This window comes from Balaenoptera borealis, assembly GCF_965194805.1.
Source record: "Balaenoptera borealis genome assembly, chromosome: 18".
Classification (NCBI taxonomy): domain Eukaryota; kingdom Metazoa; phylum Chordata; class Mammalia; order Artiodactyla; family Balaenopteridae; genus Balaenoptera; species Balaenoptera borealis.
The window spans coordinates 67553506-67571276 of NC_138877.1; the positions used below are offsets into that span (position 1 = coordinate 67553506).

General features: G+C 45.6%; 1 protein-coding gene and 1 long non-coding RNA gene across 5 annotated transcripts in view; one reads left to right on the forward strand and one right to left on the reverse strand.

Annotated features, from left to right (window-relative positions):
- FARP1 (FERM, ARH/RhoGEF and pleckstrin domain protein 1) overlaps positions 1-17771 on the forward strand; it is a 290079-nt gene that overhangs the window by 129251 nt on the left and 143057 nt on the right. The window lies entirely within an intron of this gene.
- Positions 5016-15960, reverse strand: LOC309616046. The gene is made up of 2 exons (XR_014237235.1): positions 11549-15960; positions 5016-8661 (listed from the first exon to the last, which is right to left on the reverse strand). It is a non-coding gene; the product is annotated as an uncharacterized lncRNA (long non-coding RNA).

Genomic DNA, 17771 nt, shown 5'->3' on the forward strand with positions numbered 1-17771 from the left:
ATAGAGAAAGAACCAAATATTGGGTTGGCCAAAAGGTTCGTTTGGTTTTAGGTAAAATAAGACATTTTTCATTTTCACCAAGAACTTTATTGAACAACGTATTCATTAACCGAACAAACTTCTTAGCCAACCCAATACATCATGTGCCAGTGGTACTAAGCGCTAAGAAGAAAAACAAAGCAAGGGAGAAAAGAGAGAGTTTGTGGTAGAATGCGTATGCATGTATATGTGTCCATATTTTATTTAGAATTTGTCAGGGAAGCCCCTCAGATGAAGTGACATTTAGCAGAGACGCATGGGAATTGAGAGAACAAGTCCTACATTTAGGGGGTGAAAGTCATTTCAGAGAGAAGAGGATGTGCAAAGGTCCCGCAGCAGGAACGTGTTCACTGCATTTGAGGAACAGCAAGACAACAACAGCAGCTGGAATACAACGAGCAGGGGATGGAATGGCAGGGAGTGAGATGCCCAGAAAAATAACAGGGGGTCTGGCCAGCCAGGATAAGGAGTACAGATTTTATTCTGAGTCACGCAATCTGGCCTGACCTTGTACAGGGCCCACACCAGCTGCTGAGTTGAGCAGACAGCAGTGGCTGGATGTGGAGGCCAATTAGAGAGCGGCCGGGGTCACCCGGGAGGCACCCGTGGTGGTGGTTAGCGGTTGGGTCCTGGGTGTATTTCGAAGGTAGAGCTGGTGGGGTTTGCCGAGGAATTGGATGTTAGGTGTGAGAAAAAGGAGTTGAGGTTGACTTCTCGGGTTTAGCCTGAGCAGTTGGCAAAACGGAGTCACCAGTTTTGAAAAGAGGCAGACCAAGGAGTGAGCACGTGAAGGACATTGGTCCCGGAATCTTACCCATTTTCTTTGCCTGATACAAGAGTAACTTCATTTGAAAAGATGTACATCTCTGAAAGTATAGGTAAGTATTATCATTGCCTAATTTTGGAGATTATTTGGGCCTGTGAGGTTGGTCTTAGCATCCCATCCCCGGCAGGGGTCTCTGAGCCTGTACCACGTGTTGAGTTCAGCACAGCGTGTATGGGTGGATTCCAGGCTTGCACGGTAACTCTCACGGTGGGCGAGTTTCTGCCGGTGGACACTTTTCACACCAGCCCACGTGTTTCTCACGCTCAGCAAGATTCTGTACCCCGATACGGAGTGTAATTCCCTTGGACCTCCCACCTGCCAGGTTACCCCTCCTCCCAGCTGGCTCCTCCCCACGCCACCCTCGATATCAAGGTGAGTCCCTTTTATCCACCACTTGATTTCTCCCACTTGTCGGTGGAGGGGGTGACTGGGCACGGCTTCTAGGTCGCAACTCTTTGGTGCTCAGTGACCCTGCCACCTCTCCCTTGGTCATTCCGGGCACAGTCTGCGCAAACGCTCCAAGTGGACACAGTTTGGCCCAGTTATTCGGTGGCATTTTCTCTGAGAGTGATCGCCTTTGCAAGCGTCGAGACAGAGCCCTGCTTGAGGAGAGCTGTGGAGAGAACAATAGCTCCTTATGTTCTTTAGTTTGCTCTCCAGAGAGGTTCTTGTAAACGCGGGTGGGTGGACACTGAAAAGGCTTTTCCAAGAGTGGGAAGCAAAATGCAATCCTCCTCCCCTGCTGGGCCTTTTCTGTTGACATTTCCTGCTCCTGAACGAAGTGCGGTGTGTGCCTGGAGCGTGTGCTTGCGGGAGCGTCCTCAGGCCCCTGGCGTATCCCGCACACTGCGGATCATTTAAAAAGTGCCCCATTTAAAAAGTGCCCGTGTATCACCCAGGTGGGGGAAGGAAGCATCCCTGAATTCAACATAGAGCATCAATATTTTTAACTAGATGCCTCAAGTTTGAATTGGCTCCTGTTTTTCCATTAAACTGACTTTTAGCATTTTCTTAAATTAGAGAAATGGAGCCTCTAAGTGATAGAAGATGCGAGTCAGTACTTGGTAGGAGAGCCATGGGGGAAAATGAATTTGCCAAAACATGTTGCTAAATAAAGGAATAACAAATGTGTCTCACGGTCTGGAAGCACACCATCCAGTCCAGAAGCCACTAACCACGCGTGACTGCTTCAATTTAAATGAAATCTGATTAAAGATACAGTCACACTGGCCATCTTCAAGGGCCCAGTAGCCGTTTGTGGCTCGTGGCTACTGTACCAGCTCAGATATGGACCGTCTTCCTCATTGGAGAACATTGTATTGGACAGTGCTGGTTTACAATGTAAAATAAGGACCATCTGCAATAAACTGTCATACATTTTACTCGTTGCCTGAATCCACCCGAGGCCTGAGGGTGTAGGAAGGTGTTGAGAGCCGTGAAGAAAATCTCCACTCTTGTAAAATGGTGTGATCTTGGTGTTGGTGCAAGTGCTTGGTGAGGACTCCTTTTTTTTTTTTTTTTAACATCTTTATTGGAGTATAATTGCTTTACAATGGTGTGTTAGTTTCTGCTTTATAACAAAGTGAATCAGCTATACATATACATATATCCCCATATCTCCTCCCTCTTGCATCTCCCTCCCACCCTCCCTATCCCACCCCTCTAGGTGGTCACACAGCACCGAGCTGATCTCCCTGTGCTATGCGGCTGCTTCCCACTAGCTATCTGTTTTACATTTGGTAGTGTATATATGTCAGTGCCACTCTCTCACTTCGTCCCAGCTTACCCTTCCCCCTCCCCGTGTCCTCAAGTCCATTCTCTACGTCTGCATCTTTATTCCTGTCCTGCCCCTAGGTTCTTCATAACCTTTTTTTTTTTTTTTTTAAGATTCCATATATACGTATTAGCATACTGTATTTGTTTTTCTCCTTCTGACTTACTTCACTCTGTATGACAGACTCTGGGTCCATCCACCTCACTACAAATAACTCAATTTCGTTTCTTTTTATGGCTGAGTAATATTCCATTGTATATATGTGCCACATCTTCTTTATCCATTCATCTGTTGATGGACACTTAGGTTGCTTCCATGTCCCGACTATTGTAAATAGAGCTGCAGTGAACATTGTGGTACATGTCTCTTTTTGAATTATGGTTTTCTCAGGGTATATGCCCAGTAGTGGGATTGCTGGGTCGTATGGTAGTTCTATTTTTCGTTTTTTAAGGAACCTCCATACTGTTCTCCATAGTGGCTGTATCCATTTACATTCCTACCAATAGTGCAAGAGGGTTCCCTTTTCTCCAAATTCTCCAGCATTTGTTGTTTGTTGATTTTCTGATGATGCCCATTCTGACTGGTGTCAGAATACCTCATTGTAGTTTTGATTTGCATTTCTCTAATGGTTAGTGATGTTGAGCATCCTTTCATGTGTTTGTTGGCAATCTGTATATCTTCTTTGGAGAAATGTCTGTTTAGGTCTTCTGCCCATTTTTGGATTGGGGTGTTTGTTTTTTTCATATTGAGCTGCATGAGCTGCTTGTAAATTTTGGAGATCAATCCCTTGTCATTTGCTTCATTTGCAAATATTTTCTCCCATTCTGAAGGACTCATTTTCTCGTCCTTCGGTTTGGACCTCTGTCTTGCTGGTAACCCTGGTTGAGAACAGTGACAAGTTACCTGTGTAGGTCCCGTGCTCAATCTTTTGCATGACACTTCAATAGAAATATAACCTGTTTTCGTAAGAAAGCAATGGAATAGTTTAAATCTGTGGGGTCATGGGATGTAGGAAGGAAAGTAGAAGCAGAGGTGAAGGGAATCTTTAAAATTCCACGTGTATCGTGTTATCTGACTCTTGATAAAAGCTAACCAGACGGAGAGATCTTTTCTTAACTGGGTTGTGGGTTACTGACATATTATTGCCCTATTTATCGGTGATGTTTAAATAGAATGAGTTGTTTTCTTTCCTAGTGTGAAGAGCAGGCGAAGGAAGGGTGGTTATCGTGCTTTGGCTGAGGCCAGGCCTGCTGGATAAATATTGACTAAGCTGCCTGGGCCTGTGAGAGCAGGACCAGGTTGAGGGTGCCGGGGGAGCGGGGAGCATTCCTTTCATAGCAGAGCTGCCTCAGGCCTCTGCTGCCCGATGCCTCCAGAGCCTGGAGGGCATACTCCAGAGGAGGTGACTCCAGGCCACCCGACAGAGGGTACAGTGATTTCCAAGTCAGGACCATTAAGGAAGTGGGACCCTTCCCTGCGGTGCCCAGTTCCATGCCTCAGGTGACGCCAGCGCCCCGGGAGGACTTCCAGGTGTGATGCCGCCCACCCACAGAGAGGTCTGGAAGCACCTCCAAGTGACACAAGGAAACAGTCAGTACAACGTGAAATGCAGTCAGTGTAAGTAGCTGAAATGTCTCCATTCACAGCTTGTCAAGCATGTGTGTTGAAGGAGCCCGGGGGATTTGTGATGCCAAACAGTGCCAGGAGGAGCCTGGAGGAGGGCAGAGCAAGGGCTGATCAGGGTAGCTTGGGAAGGTTCTCTGTCTGGCCAGAGGGAGGACTGGCCTCCTGCTGGCCACCTGGCAGAGGGGCCGTAGGGCATAGATTCGCTAAGACGGCCACTTTGTTACCCAGATCTTTTTGCTGGTGATCACTAGTGAGTCAGCAAATCTTTTGATCATGGCTGGGTTTCCAGATGTCTTTTGGACTATGAGATAAATGTGATGATCCCTCAAGATACGCTGGTCTTGTTGGCCTTTATTCTTTCCAAAGTAAGTATATTTATACACGGAGAAATCCATCTTGCGAAACTTCTGTAGGCTCGAGCCATTTCCCCCAGATTTGATCGGTCTCAACACGCTGGTCATTTTTCTTTTCTGAAAGGACAGAGTAAGCACGTACGTTCACCTGCATCATTTTGGCTCCAGGGTTGCTTTGCTTAACTCTCATCTGACCCTTGGCCTCTTCCTCAATGAGAGCTGTGGGAGTACAGCTCTGTAACACTCACATTATGCTTGTCATGAGCACCAGGAAAGCAACACACTTCAAAAGCAACGAACTCAAAGAAGGCAAATTATTGGATGGCTTGAAAGAGTCAACCATCACTTATCATGCATTCAACAAATACAGATAAATATTAGAATACTTTTAAAGGGCTTTTTAAAAATTTTTTTATTTATTTATTTTTGGCTGCATTGGGTCTTCGTTGCTGTGCGCGGGCTTTCTCTAGTTGCGGTGAGCGGGGGCTACTTTTCTTCGCGGTGCGTGGGCTTCTCACCGCGGTGGCTTCTCTTGTTGTGGAGCACGGGCTCTAGGGGCGCCGGCTTCAGTAGTTGTGGCTCACGGGCTCAGTAGTTGTGGCTCGCGGGCTGTAGAGCGCAGGCTCAGTAGCTGTGGCGCACGGGCTTAGTTGCTCCGCGCCATGTGGGATCTTCCCGGACTGGGGCTTGAAGCCGTGTCCCCTGCATTGGCAGGCGGATTCTTAACCACTGCGCCACCAGGGAAACCCCTATAATACTTTTATAAACTTTATTTGTATGATGCCATGCCGTTGTGTTGTTCTAGATGTTATATTAATTAAAAAAAAAAAAAGCTTTTAAGATAAAGGCAGTACCCTCACCACTTACTTATGTGTGTGAGTCAGAGAAGGTCCTAATGAAATAGGTACAAACCCCGCCCTTGGCTTGAAGGTGAATCCCTGGAATTACTTTGGGAGAGAGTGTGCTCAAAGGTTAGTACCAAAGGCTGTTTTGAGATTGAGGGTTTTTTTCCTTGTTTCTTCTTCCTCTTTAGGCAGGAGTGAAAAGCATTTCATTCTTCCCCCAATTTTATATCCACCGTGTTTTTTGCAAGTCCTCTTCTCCTTATCTAAAAGGCTGTCTTGTTAGTTTAAATGAATGGAATCAATGTCTTGGGTCCTCGCCTGATATAAATTGGTAGGTATTCTTTTGAAGTGGCCCTAGTGAGTGGTTCTTTTTTCAAAAGTGGTATTAAATCATACATAGGGCAGGGATCATAAATTGATTTTGATTCCATTGCCAAGTCCAGCTGATTCACGGTGGCTGCCGGAGCAGCGTGGTGAAAGAGAGTGGGCAGCTCCGTGAGTGGTGGCTTGTTGGACGCGGGAAGGATGAAGGGGCAGTAGACGTGACCCAGGTTTGCCGGCCTTGCTACCTGGGGAGGAGCAGCCATTTAGATTTATGGAGGTTTGTGGGGTTACTACCTCTGTTTCACCTGGTCTGCTTATAAACGCCAGATTTGTCCAAAGATGACCTTTGAAAGCACTGAGGCTCTTCAGATAAACCTCACCTCCCAGCTCACCCTCTCTGCCCCCATATCATGCTGGCTGGTGAATCAGTTCATGAGGCCTATTTGACTTGTTGATCTTGTTCAGCAGGGCATCGTGGTCTTAAAGACTGATGCAGGGAATAAAGAGACTTTCAGAATTGTTTTTTTACCCAGTCCACACACATGATCCGGAAACAAAGGTCAGTTGGGATTTGTTAACAGCCGCGTTAATTAGGACATTATGCATATCAAATAACAAATGCTAAAATGCTGTATGCTGAAATGAAGATTGGGGTATGGGTGTATGTGTTCTTCTAGGAGCCTTTTCTCCCCACCGTTTAAAAAAAAATTTTTTTTGCATTCTTAAAATTTATATACAGATTTATAGGGAAATCATTGCTGCATTCAAAGGCCAAGAAAGAGCCCTGAGCGTGGACGACCTTAGGCGGCGGCTTAACCTCTATCGCAGGGCTTGTGTACACCAACTGCACGGTAGACTTGCCTGGGGTGCTTTTTAAAAAGAATACTGATGCCCAGGTCCCACACGGGGCTAACTGAGTCAAAGTCTTTGGGGTTGGGACCCGAGCATCAGTACACTTAAAAAAGCTCCCCACGGGGGCTTAATACACATCTTGCTTTGAGAACAGCTGCTCTAGCAGATCTGGGTCTTTTGCCTCCATATCTTCAAAACCCCTATTATCACCTGCAGGGCAGACCCTCCTTGATTTGGCCCATCTACTTCTCCAGCCTCCTCCCCCATCACTGCCTTGGATCCGCAGGCTCCAGGCACACCTGGCACAGACCCGTTCTCGCCTCCCTCCCTTTGTATTCACACGGTTCTTTTTGCCTTGACTGCTGTTTCCCCAATCTCCTCCCATTCCAGCTCTCTGCACAAAATTGCTTTCCCCCTAAGAATCAGATTTAGCTCTCCTTCCCATGCGAAAACCCCCCTCCCTCCCCAAGACAGACTTGGCACTCTTGTCCTACGTTTCCGTGGCTATTGGAAGACAGGGACCACCACCCCCCACACCCACTTCGTGTGTGTCCTCCACACCCAGCACAGTCTGTGTTCAGAAAGCATTTGCTAATGGATGTGTGGATTGGCGATGATATCTGCCTTTCCTTCTGAGGTCCGAGCCATGCTAACGCGCTTGTGAACTGTAAAGCATTTTACACACATAAAGTGGTTTCTGGTTATTATTGGTTTTGGTCTTTAAATGACAGCAAATGGACATTCATTTGCCACCGATCTGTAGACTCTACTCTTCCAGTCGGGATGCGGGAAGTTGTGCTTTATTCATTGTTTAGAGTACAGTCCCTGGCCCTGCAGGTAGATGCGGCAGGAGGGGCAGGATGTGGGGTGCCCCTACTCGCGGTCCCTGCAAAGTGCAGCTCAGCTCACCAGTCGGAGCCAATTAGATGCGTTTGCCTCAGGCAGCATCTCTGTGATTCCCAAACCCAGTCCAAATAACCGAGCCACCCGTGAACTTTATTATGTGGACTTTCGTCTCTCAGAGCCATCTGTGAGCGTCGTCCTGTGAAGCAATTATGTTGCAGGTGTGCAATAGAAATGAAGTAACGGCTTAATTATTTGGTGAAGCAGCAGGCGTTTGGGACCGGAGACTGACTGCACTAGCTTCCCAGGGTTTTTTCTTCATGCTATCTTGTTCTTTGGAATTTTAACACAACCTAGAGAGAGAATTATTCGGACTACAGCCAGCTGTCTGTACAATAATCTTAAGAAGTCAGCTTGTTCCATATTTAAATCCTAAGACAGTCTGCACGGTTCTCTTTTATTACTGCCTGGGGGAGGGGCTACGGGCGGGGATGTGTTTATGAATTGCCAGAAATGTAAGCAAAATCTGGGTATGTGTTTATTTTTGGGGGAAGGAGGCCGCTTCTTCATCAGATTTTCAAAGGGGTCCTGTGGAGCCCCCAACCCCACGCCTCCAAAAGAAATGAGAGGATCAAATGTTGATTTATGTTTCTTTGAAGTCGTCCGTTGTGTCTGAGCGTTAAAGGTGGATCTTGAATGAGTTCCTTGTCTTTTTCTACGACATAGAAGTAGATCTCTGTCAGAAGCCTGTTGCTTTCTCAGTTATCCATTCTCCTGTTGTCTTGTTTGCCGTCGTCCTGTGCATTTAGCATTTCTGACGAGTAAAGACAAAGAGGTGGAAAATGAAATATGAACCTCCTTAGCAGGATGTTAGGAAAAAGGGTGACCCACGATGTCCTTGTAAGGCCACGTGGAACTGTGATGGGAAGGGCTCCCAGCCCCAGAGCTGTGTTGCACGGTGGCCTCAGGTGTACCCCACCTTTTTGAGCACCCATCATATACCAGGCACTTTGTATTTACTTTAACTTCTGGCGCTCAAATCAGCATTTTGAAGGAGGCTTGGTTATCCGCATCTTATCAAAGAAAAGTGAAGCAACTGTGGCTCATGTTTAAACATCCTGCACCATGGCGACAGTTGCCATCATGCATTAAGGGGACTGCACTGGGGTGGTCCCATACCTGCACAGAGATAATATAAATATTTGTCAAATTTAACTGACTGACCTAGAAAACACAGTTCCAGAGCAGTAGATATAACCTCTCATCGACCTGCACTTTGTGTTTCTTTTTGTACCAGAGCTGGTATGAAAGATTTGGTTAGGGTGCGACCATCAGCTTCATTCTTTTTGGTTTACCTATGGTTTTTAATTATTTTGAGTTGGTTCTGCCAGCTGTTCCCGGGAATACAGCAAATGCCTCGTTTTGTTTTTATCTGTGTGTTTATGCTGTTGACCTTTCATTCGGAATCTTTTCTTCATCAGACATTTATTAATTCTCTGGTTATGTGTCTCAATAAGAACTTTCAGACGTTGTGCTTGGTGAGACCACCACGTTGTAGGTGGGTTGGGTTGCCACATGCGGAGGCGTCCTGCTGAGATGCCATCTGGCTGGAGGGATGGGATGGGCAGACGGGGCTTCCGCTGGGGGTGCGGTGAGTAGGCCCAGGCATGACCCCACAATTCACAGCTTCAGAAAGCACCGATTCTATTTTGGTTGTTTGTTTGTTTGTTTAAATTAATTGATTTTAATTCTGAGTAAGAAAGGAATACCTGTTCCCGACTTTTTAAAAAAAAAATTGAACCCAAAGAAAGTAAAAAGAAGGAAAAGAAATTCTACTATGCATAGTTGACCATTATTATAAAAGCTTGGTGTCCATTTTTCACTGCATAGGACATCCTGTTAATATTGACCTTTGCTAAAAGCAGCCTCTTCTCTTCACACCGTCTCTGCCATGCATTGAAAATGAAACTGTTACCAGCCAAAAGACCTAAAAGCATGCTCTGACCAGCTCCATTCGGAAGCTGGATCCCAGCAGGTGAAGTGGATGAAGATATAAGGGCTACCTGTGGAAGGCAGGATTTTGACATTATGTGCTCACATGAATTCTCTCCTTGCAGGTTCTGCAGAAACTTCAGGAGCCTAGAGGGTTGTGTGTAGAGTTATGCCCCTGAGGGGACAGCATAATTGCTACAGAAGGAAAGATGTTAATAAAGATATGGTCCTGCCCAAAAGAATTACATTAAAGTCTTAACGCCAGTAATCGACTTGGAAACCGGAATTCACAAATTATAAGAACTCTACACAGAAGTTCCTTGCTCCCTCCATCCCTCCCTCCCTTCCTTGCTTTCTGTGAGCAGCCTTAGCAAGAAATGTAATTCTTTAATCATTCTACTTGAGAGTTTAAGGAAAACAAATAGTAACAAAAAGTTGTTTGGTGGAGCAGTGTGGCTGTAAAATGTGACCACATGTACCAAAAAATGTGTGCCGATATCATTGCTACTTTAATAACCAGTGCATTTGATTCTGGCTCTTTATTATTTTTAAATAGTTCTTTGTCTATATGTCTTTGCTGGTTTTCTGCTTCCCAGATTATTGGCTGCTGCAGGTGTATAACGCTAATCAGTTGGGACTAAAATGCTACAGGAGTACTGAAAATTCCCTCTTTTCTTCTGAGCTCACCTTTGAATAGGGTCTAATGTTTCCCCCAAATAATCTTTTAAGAGGGTATTGATAAAACTCCCTCTAGGTCCCCAGAGTATGGCAAGAACCCCACCAAATTCAGATTTTGCCCACACCCATGCCCTGAGGGCACTGTGTCTAGGTTAAGATATTTATTTAGGCAAAGAGGAAACAGGTCTTAGATTAGCAGGTGCTGGTGCAAGGGGAGGGCAGTCCGTGCTGCCATACTGGTTCGGTGATGTCATCAGGCTTTCCTGTAAGTCACTTGGCAATCGCGGGGAACGTATTCTTAGGGTTCTGGGCCACCGTGGCATGTGTGGGCCCTGTGGCTCTCCAGATTTGGTAGTAATTAGCCAAACCACATCATTATATTATTATTATTATTATTATTGTTATTATTATTATTATTATTATTATTTTGGCCTCGCCTCATGGCTTTCAGGATCTTAGTTCCCCGACCAGGGATCGAACCCGTGCCCTTCGCAGTGAAAGAGTGGAGTCCAAACCACTGGACTGCCTGGGAATTCCCTGTCTTATTTTTAACGGTCTGTTCTTTGAATGGCAGTGAAGGGAGATGGGCAGATGCTTGGGGTCCCTTTTGTTAGAGCATCCAGGATGTGTGTGCATTAAATCTTTTTTGAGTGGGTTGAAATTTTATACTACATAAAAGTAATTTTTTTAAACATATACAAAATGGATTCTATAAATGTTCCCTGTTTTTGTGTTCTGACAGTGGCCTCTTTTGCCTGTTGGCCTCGTCAGATCTGCCATCTCAGCAGCTGGGGAAGCCACTCCCCCCACCCCGCCCCCCGCCTTGTCCCCGTGTGGCCAACTCTCTTTGTTCCCTCTGTACTTTTTCTTTTTTTAAATAAAGAGGACAGAGCAGCGTTGTTAATACTGTTCTGTTTACCAAACAGTGGTTTTGAATATGTATGATGCTCTTAATATTCAGTCATTTCTTTGAGAAAAAGACTTCTCCTAAAGTGGTGGCCTGCCCAGGTACCCTGGCCTCTGGTTTCTGTGCTGCCGCTAAGTAGGGGCTCAGCCACCTTAACTCCGTAACTCAGACTCCATCAGCTCCTCCTAAACGGTAGGGCCTTGGCTTTGGTGATCTCCAGGGTCTCTCCAACCCTGAAACCGATGATTCTGTGGTTGGTCTTAGACCAGTGGTCCTCGACTGGGGGCCATTTGGTAACGTCTGAAGACTGTTTTGGTTGTCTTCTAAGGGCATCTAGTGGGTACAGGCCAGGGGTGCTGCCAATCATCCTACCGTACGCAGGACAGCCCCCCCGCAACAGAGAATTCTCTACCTAAGACGTCATTCGTGCCAAGACTGGAAAATCCCCACGTGGAGGAAGCCGGGGAGGTGCAGCGGTCTGGCTCCTACCTTCTCAGTGCCTTTCTTCTCTCCTTTGGGCTTGCAGAGTTTCTTTGGTTTGCGTGCCACTTTCCCCGTTCAGTTCCCATCTGCAAGTTCTCCAGGTGACGCGACGGAGGAGCTTGCTTCTGGGATAAGCCTGATGGGCCCAATTCAGGGAGACAGAGCTTCTATTGTATGTGGCTGCTGGCGAGTGTGAGAAACCCACAGTCACCACGGACACGGAGGTGTCAGTTTTCTAAGCCACGTTACAAATACGTGGTTCGTTTTCTTCTCTCATTTAGAGTTTTCCTGGCAGTAACTTCGAAACTTGGCGTTTGTTTACTTTTCCGTATTTCCAGTACATTCCTGGGACTTGGACTGTTCAAAGCTTAGCGTTTTCAAGACTATAGTGTATCATTTAATCTTCCTAGGGGCTAATGCCTGAAGAAGAGGCATTTCAACAAAATCAATTAACGTGACTGTAGAAACCTTTTGGCAGGCTTTTTTTTTTTTTTGGTGTGGGTGGAGAACAAGCCGAGAAATGGTGGTGCATTGAAAACACACGGAGGAATACTTAACCCGCTTAAGGACCAAATGTTTTTATTGTTTCTTTAGTAAAGCACACATGCACTCAGTGGCATATGGCTCAGGCCTCTTTAAAAAGCAGAAACTGAAAACTGCCTCTGAGCAAAAGCCAGGGCCAGGGCGGGGAGGTTGCCCAGAGCAACCTAGTTAATTAGGGTGACCAGATTTCACAAACAAAACAGATCAGCCTGGCTATAGCCACGAACATTCACAGACAAATGTTCTTTTCCCTAAGGAAGCCAGATTCCTTTTAAGGAAAACGTATTGGAGACACACCTCAATATTGACCCCATATGAGAAGCAGGGAACCAAAAGGAACTTTCCATGCTTTGGGTTCAGCTGCCACATTTTTTTCTGGCACAAGAGCAGGGGCCGGCCAGTTAGCTATGACTCTACTCTTTGATGGAAAGCCATAATCACGCCTCCAGAAAAACAGGGCGAGTGCAGTTAAAGAAATTCATTCATGCCACTTCTGTAGACTCCTGTGAGTACCAAGTGCCAGTCGATGCTTGTTATTCTGTCTATAGCCAGGAATTAACTTGTATCTCACAGTCAACCCTCCACTTCCTAGTTGCTGCATTTGCGATCCCCACTCCCGCCACCTTTTTTTAAAACCACTGCAGCCATGAATCGCCAAAGACGGTCACTTTCTCGTTCCCGGAGCCACTTCTCCCCGACCACGGGCAGATCTAGTTTGCCAAACCTTATCCTTGAGGGGCATGGTGAGGCAAGCACCATCTTCTCCCCCGTTTTCCAGATAGATAGAGAACAGATAAGGTGAAGAGTAAGGAAGAACTTCTGCTAGATCTCCGTAGGACGAAAATCTACCAGTTGGTTCTCAGTAACGGGATAACATCTCTCCTCTCTCCCCTCCTCTTTGTAGAATGAGGGAGCCTTGTAGCCAGGTTGATATTGGCCAGGGGTGGAGGCAGGTGGGGTCTGATCTGCAGCTGGGGTTGCTTTGAAATCGAGGGTGATGGAGAGTTAGGCAAGTGATAAGCCCACCTGAGTAAATGAGAGAAGAGGTGTCCGGCCCTGGTGTGGGGAGCTCCTGGGACGAGAACTAGCTGGGGTGCCTGTGTGGTATCTGCTCCAAGTCTGGAGGTGACCAGTTGGCCTGATGGAGTTTTCAGTTTCCCTTGGACTTGCTGTCTGGGTAGCAGGCTCTTGACTGTAAAGGGAATCTCAATAAAATGTACTTTGATGGGGCATTTGCAGCACGTGTGAACGTCAGAAAAGCATTATGCTATGTGAAGGAAGCCAGGTCCAAATGACTACGTGTTGAAGTGAGTTTATATATGTACCACATCTTCTTTATCCATTCATCTGGATAAACATGATGGATATTTAGGTTGCTTCCATGTCTTGGCTGTTGTCAGTAGTGCTGCAAGGAACATTGGCATGCATATCTTTTCGAATTATAGTTTTGTCTGGATATATGCCCAGGAGTGGGATTGCAGGATCATATGGTAGCTCTATTTTTTGTTTTTTGGGGAACCTCCATACCGTTCTCCATAGTGGCTGCACCAATTTACATCCCCACCAACAGTGTAGGAGGCTTCCCTTTTCTCCACACCCTCTCCGGCATTTGTTATTCGTGGTGGTTAAACGTTATAGAATGTAGATTATACTTCAGCGAAACTGTTCGATTTTTACTTCGATTGGATTTTGTTTGGGGGCTGGTGGGAGAAGCTGAGTACCAACCAAAAGATTTCTATGGAATGGGCTTGGTACCCATTACATTAGTTCCGATTTGGGGAAACGTGTACAAATGATGCTGTTACAGTTGGAACTTTTAAGCAAAGTCCTAATCTGAACTTGCCCCCCCTCAATTTTAGTAAGCAGACCTTGTATAATCCTCATTTCATCTTCTGAAATGCTGAATATAAAAGAACTCATAGTTTATACGTACAGGACAGACTCAACTAATTTGGATATTTGAATTTAGTCCAAATGAGTAACAGCTATATATATAGAAGGAGTGAAGTGTTATAGATTCTCAGCCTTGGGAAGAACTTTAAAGGTTAAGAGCTAGAGGACAGACATGGTGAAAAATAGCAGACGATTAAGAAATCCAAAGACTCTGGAGTATATTTGACTAGCAGGTTGAAAGACCTCAGAGTTCATGTGTGCCCCTTCAATTAGAAAGTTCCATTCCATCAGAGTTCACTCATTATTTGGCCATAGTGGTGGTCTGAATTTAATTGCAAGTCACCTTTTCCTTTGGTGTTTAGAAAATTCTATACCTAATGCTACTCCCATGTTTATTTTGGGAGGCGCTGTGATTATTAGCAAGGCTGCTGAGAGTCAATTCAGGTCTGGTGAAAACAAATGCAGGCTCTGCTTCCCCTACCTGCACTGGTGGCTTTGTCTCCGTTTGCAGCTAGTGGGGCCCGAGCCCCTTTCTGGAAGCTTCTCTTACTCTGCTGGACTTGACTGTGGAGGCCAACAACATTACAGGTAGTGGGAGACGACTTTCTCACTGCTTCATTGAAGGCTTATGTTTTTACCCATATTCACCAGGAGTTGTTTTTTTTTTTTTTTTAACTATGATTTTTATCTAAGGGCCAGGTGGGCAAAATAATTATCTTCAAATGAGTGTAGATTATAAAAGGCTTTTAAAGTGACTTACATGACTTGGTTCATCCATTCATTCAGTCAGTCAACAAACGTATTTTGCTGGGTGATGGGGTCCAGAAAGATGACTGAGTTCCTGCCTTGAGAGAGCTCCAGGCTGGTGGGGAGGAGGGCTGCAGGGTGGTAGAGGGTCGGAGCCCAGAGACATAGAAACAAGGGAGCGGCCGTGTGTGATGGTTTTCGGACAGGTGATGTGTAGACTTCTTCCAGGCTGGCAGGTGCCATGATTTTACTGGTAGCCCCTTCGCAAACTCAACGGATGACCCAAGAAATGGGTTGTGACACTGATGCTTATCTCACAAGTGGGAAGGCCTGCATTTACCTCTGTGTTCACACCTCCCCCTGCCCCTTTTCTAAGTACTAAAAAGTCATGACCTCAGCAGGCCTGGCCATAAATTCATGTATTCACAGGTCAGTGTATTTACTTCTCAGTCATCCAGTTGGAACATAGCATTCATATCTTTCAACTGAAATTTCCAAAATAAAAGACCGCCTACCACAAAGAAATGTACTCTGCTTTTCCCTCAGCTCCTTTAAGCCTTGCGTCTCTGGCCGGCCTATATTTATGTTGAGTAGTGAACTCTATAGCATGACCATGATATTTTTTTGTAAGAGAGAGAAGTCAAAGTTTGCTGTTCTTTGTAAAGAAAAGAAGGTAGGTGCTCAGTAAGAATTTTTTAATCTGTCTTTTTTTCCCTAGGAAAAACCTTTCTTCATCCACTAATGTTGTGGATCATTTGTATTGATTGGGGGGGATTTAATCCTAGTACTGGCCACCATGTGGGTACTTGTCACATGCCAGGCTGAGTGCCGGTTGCTTTAAACATGTAAACGAGCCCCCTGTATCCTTCCCCAGAGTCTATATGGAAGTAGGTGTATCCTCATATCACAGAGGAGGAAACGTGGGCTTCGATGGGTTAAGTAACTTGGCCAAAGTCACAAGCTAGTAGCAGAGCCAGAATTTAAAATTACAGTTGCCCTATGACCTCTGAAACTTTGCATCAAGACATTAAAAACCCTATCACTGTTTGTTATAAATGTATAGGGAAATGAAGAAAACAGTAAAACTCATATGTATTTAGTACGCCGTAATTTAAAACATTAGAAACATCGAGAATTTTAAAACGTATCAAGAGTAGTTTGAACAGTGCTTGCCTCCTCCTTGCCCTGTAGTTTAGGACACGACACCAAGTGAGCGTCTTTGCTCTGCCTTGGTCCGTTGTCATATTCCTTTCTTAATGTTGGCATCAGCTTCCAACATTTCGTTTTATCCTTTGTGCTTTCAGTGTCATACCTCTGAGAATTTCTTTCATGTGAAGCTTTTCTCCAGTCTCACTTCCTAGGGCATCTTCACCCTTTTCATCACAGCACCTTCCTGAGTTATGCCCAGAAATTCACCTTCACTGGGTTTCTCTGGCAGCATCATTAGGGTCTTCTTACATGGCAGCAGCGTCAACGTTCTTGTGGTCCAGCTATTGCCTTAACGTCATGTATGTTCCCTTAACATTTTGTTTTATTTTTCCTTCTTTGCTGCACTTTCCTCTCTGTTTGTCAGCCCCCTCTTCAGTGATCCATTTTTTGTGAAATGTTATGTGGATTTATCACTGGGAGAGGAGGACCTCACCCAGGCACAGGCTTTGCTGTCTGTGGGCACTGAGTGGGCGTGACCCATCGCCCAGAAACCGAAAGAGGTGATGTGATTGGTCATTGATCAAAACGTGCATCTGTTCTTGACGGGGTGATTTGTGGACGGAATGGCTAGCGCCCAGGCTGTACTTGACGCCGTTATTCACAGTTAAATACACCGTGATGACTGACTGACATTCGAATCATGTTATTGGGAGCCTGGTGATGTTTCACTGGACTGTGTGCTAGCATGCAAAGCTAATATTCTCAAAAATGTGGGGAGAGGGGAAATTGCCTGACCACCTCTTCTTCTCTTACTTAGAAGAAGGGGGGAGGGGTAGCAGGTTCTCAGCTTCCACCGTATCCCTGTGCGGGATGCTCACGTGTTCCGTTTTATCGGAAAGAAAAATGAGGCCGAGAGGTTAGTCACTTGCTTGAATACAATTACAAAGTGGAAGACTTAATTCAAACCCAGATCTTTCTAGTTCCAAAACCCATCCACGCTCTTTACACTAGACCACTCTTTGGGAAAGAAACCAAATGCAGTGATGGGAAAAAGAGGGAAGCCAACATTTTCACTAAATAGTGGGCTTGGGCTATGTCCTTTCAAGCTGCCACACCTGTTCCTGATGGCCCCTCAACCCTTTAAAACTGTCCCTGTGTTACAGAGGAATAAACAGTGCACAACTCAGGGAAGTCTTGAGACTAACCTAGTCACACAGCTGGTTAATCACGAAGAGTTAAACGTCACAAAAGAGTCACAGAGTCCGGTCATCCCTCATACGACCAACATGCCGTTTCATTGGGTTTATTCTACAGTTTAATTCTTCATTTATGAACTGGGGTTCAACAGATTAGAAAGCTGGAAAAAGCCAAGGTTTAGGGTTTTACATGTAAACATTGATTTTTTTTTTTTTTTCATCCAAAGGCAGTTTGAGCTGATATGAAATTGTTGATTTTTGCCTTAGGCTGGGAATTTTACAAAACTTATTAGAAATTGAATTTGAACACCACACACATAACAGATCATGTTATGGATGGAATTTGTAGAACTAATTCTAATGAAAGGAAGTGTCCTTTCCCACTGAGACCCGTCCCTTGCCCCGGGTCTGTCGGTGTCTCCCTGGACCTCTGACTTCTACTCCATCTCATGGAATCTCTCCTCTATCCCTGGTGTCCGGCAGTGTGGACGTGCCTGAGGCTCTGTCCTGACTCCTCTTCCCTCGCCCACAGGCCTCACGTCGAGAGATCCCACACCAGACACACAACAAGACGACGTCATTTTCTTCGCACCCACTTTCCTTCAAGGTCACGTGAAGTCACAGGTCCTAGTGTTCCTCCTGCTAAATAAACATTTCTCACATCTGGGTCCTCTCCTTGATCTGGTGCTGGTGCTCTGTTT